The sequence below is a fragment of the Clupea harengus genome, chromosome 2 (assembly GCF_900700415.2).
Source record: "Clupea harengus chromosome 2, Ch_v2.0.2, whole genome shotgun sequence".
In the NCBI taxonomy this organism is placed as follows: Eukaryota; Metazoa; Chordata; class Actinopteri; order Clupeiformes; family Clupeidae; genus Clupea; species Clupea harengus.
In genome coordinates this window covers 2,944,136-2,947,549 of record NC_045153.1, presented here as the reverse complement: position 1 = coordinate 2,947,549, position 3,414 = coordinate 2,944,136, and the positions used below count along the sequence as shown (strand labels likewise).

The following is a 3,414-nucleotide window of genomic DNA, read 5'->3' as shown; positions in this document are numbered from 1 at the left end:
AGTATAGAGTCTATCACCTTTCTACCCTTCAGAAAAAAGTAAACACATAATATCTGATGATTACATATATATGTATAATGTCCTTTTAACAACATAGAGCAACCAAACCTAACCGACTAGTGATGACCCGTTTATATTTAGTTTTAACATTGTGTGTGTGTGTGTGTGTTTTTGTGTGTGTGTGTGTGTGTGTGTGTGTGTGTGTGTGTGTGTGTGTGTGTGTGTGTGGGTGTGTGTGTGTGTGTGTGTGTGTGTTTTTGTGTGTGTGTGTGTGTGTGTGTGTGTATGTGTGTGTGTGTGTATGTGTGTGTGTGTGTGTGTGTGTGTGTGTGTGTGTGTGTGTCTGTATCTCAGTATTCATTATAAGTTATAATTTATAACCACTCTGTTTGGTGTAATATACAGACATATATTTATACAACACTTGTTTTCATTGTTTTATAATATACCTGTAAAACACAAACTGTATACACAAACTTGTGAGTCTCTTTGGATGAAAGCAGCTGGTAAATGACTAAATATAATATACATGTAAACTAATCGTGTGTCTGGGGGTTTGTTGCAACTGTAGCTTATTTTGTTAACCCACATGGCTTATGCGCTAGACGCACCCTTTATGTTTAACACAGCTAGACCCTCTAAAACATTATCATCACCACCGGGATTTGAACCCGGATCTAGTGGGTGAAAGCCACTAATCCTAACCCTTAGACCATGGTGATATATCTATTATACATATTTATCACTGATATAGTTAATAATATACACTATTTCAGAGAATCCTGTATCTGTGTGTGTGTGTGTGTGTGTGTATGTGTGTGTGTGTGGGTGGGTGCGCGTGTGACTGCTTGACGCATACAGACACACACACATACTTATGCGTAATTAACCTTTGAAGCTATCACCCCATGTCTACTGGGCGGCCAACCTCTGTTCCCAGACTCTTACAAACAACAGTTCAATAGAGTCATGCTTTAACTTTTGGGGCTACCATACTGTATCGCACCATGGGGGCTATCAGCTACTTCTCACACCTCATCACACTACCATTGTTCTGACACTTCACCTGGGACATAGGGTGGGGGTGAAACCAGGATACAATTCATGGCTTGCCATAAGACAAGGGGCACATGTCAGAACTTGACAAGTGATCAGATAGCAACCAGATGACAGTGTACAGATCCATCATATATGACATATATATCACACATTTATTACCCCCTAATAAATCATTGTGACACAAAGTGCCAATTATAGACTACTTACACACACAAACGCACACACAACAAAACAACAAAACAAAACAAACACACACACACACCCACATACCAATACACACACATGCTCACACAAAAAAACACACACACACACACACACACACACGCAAACCAATACAGTGTGTAGCTCAGCAGACATGTAGGGCGGGGCCTTTTCCTCTGAGCTGTCACTCACAGCAGGCCACACCCTGCTTTCATTGGATCAGATCTGTTCCACTGAGCTGTCACTCACAGCAGGCCACGCCCATCTTTCATCAGATCAGATCTGTTCCCCTGAGCTGTGAAGGGACCGGCATTTGAGATTTAAGGATATGCCATAGTCAATAATTCAATGTATCTTATACCTAGTTATAATTGTTACTTTTATTTGGATTCAACTAGCATGTATGCATTCCTGGGTGAATATACTTTGGGTTGACCTAAGGAGTGAGGTGTGATAAGGCTCTCACCTCCCCCGCCCAGGTCAAAACAAAGAGCCTTGTCTCCAGGGCCTATTTGAATAGACGGTGACACCCCTTAAATTCAGTGTATTTAACAGACTGTCCTTCAATGGATAAATCAGATGAGTCTGAGGTGAAGCTATGAGTGGAACTTCAGGCTTTGTCTCCCTTGGAATGGCCACCATTGTACACGATTAAATCTGAATCCTGACTGATCAAATCTAAGACTGGATCTCCAATATATGGTATAAAATTAAATACTATTAGCTGTCACTCACAGCAGGCCACGCCCAGCTTTCATTGGATCAGATCTGCTTTTCAAACAAAGCCTCATCCCAAAACAAGCAAAACACAAGTGAAGCCTTGTAGCACATTTTATTTTGTCTTTTTTGGATTCAGTTGACAATATCACAGGTCAGTCTCTCACAGGAGTGTCCCGTCTGCAGGAGAAACAGCCTGTGTATGTTTGGTGGGTTGAGACTCTGATAAGAGGAACCACAACTTTGACAAACACATGAATGTTTACCATGTCAGTCCCACAGCTCTCCCACACCACAGGAAAGGGCTCCATTGCAGGCCATTCTTGCAGAGAATCACAGCTGATATAACAGAGCTACCAGTGACTCTGCAGGGGAACAGATACATTTCAGCTGTGGTAGATTATTTCACCCGTTTTGCAAATGTATATCCACTTAGGGATCAGCGAGCTCCTATGGTTGCACAGTGCATCTTTGAGCAGTATATCAGACAACATGGGGTTCCAGAGTCTACACATACCGTTCAAGGAAGACAGTTTGGGTCAGACTTAGTCAAACACCTTTGTGCATCCTTGGGTATTGGAAAGACTAGGACGTCACCATATCACGCACAATCGGAAGGCATGGTTGAGAGACTAAACAGGACATTGAAAGACCAGCTTGCTAAGTACATTTACCAGAATGGAGGTGAACGGGATAGGTACTTGCCTCAAGTAGAACTGGCGTACAACTCTAGCACTGGATATTCTGTATTTCTCCTTGCTCATGTTAGAGAACTACACCTACCTGTTTTTGTCTCTTTGAATTGGAATCCTGTACTGTCAGCATCAACTCCTAGTCCACCTGCAGCATATACACAAGATCTTTGCACCCGTCTGTCACGTGTCTTCAGGGAGACCACAGACAGATCTATCGCAGCTAAAGTCAGGCAGAAAGGTCAGTATGACAAACGGGTGTCGTTTCATCCACACAAAGAGGGTGATTTGGTCTTGTTGGATGACCCTGCTCAGAAACACAACAAACTAGCTCCCAGATGGAAGAGACCTCATTAGATTGTGAAGTGTATGGACACTGGGTGGGTGTTGCACCATAACCATAAGTCTTTTAATGGTTCCCTGGTAGACCCACCAAGTACTTCACCTGAACCATCTGACTCACATGATGAGCGGATCTCTCCTTCTCTAACCTAAATGCACTAGCAGGGTCTTTGCCATTTCAGCCACCTGTTCCACCATATGTGCCGGGTCGGTCTGTAGCTCAGGTTGATTTAACAGGGGGAGCAACGCCTGTGCCACAGAGTCCTCCTCCTTCCTACCCTGTCTAATCTTTACTCCCCCATCCAGTCCATCCAAAGGTGTTAGTACAATTCTCCTTACAGAGTGCTAATTTATTTCTTAGTTTCGAAATTAATATATTTGAAAAGTATAAGATTCAAGGTTT

At 42.8% G+C, this 3,414-nt stretch overlaps 1 non-coding gene across 1 annotated transcript; it reads right to left on the bottom strand.

Annotated features, from left to right (window-relative positions):
- Positions 1-650: 650 nt before the first annotated feature.
- Positions 651-722, bottom strand: trnae-uuc. The gene has a single exon. It is a non-coding gene; the product is annotated as a tRNA-Glu (tRNA).
- Positions 723-3,414: the final 2,692 nt, after the last annotated feature.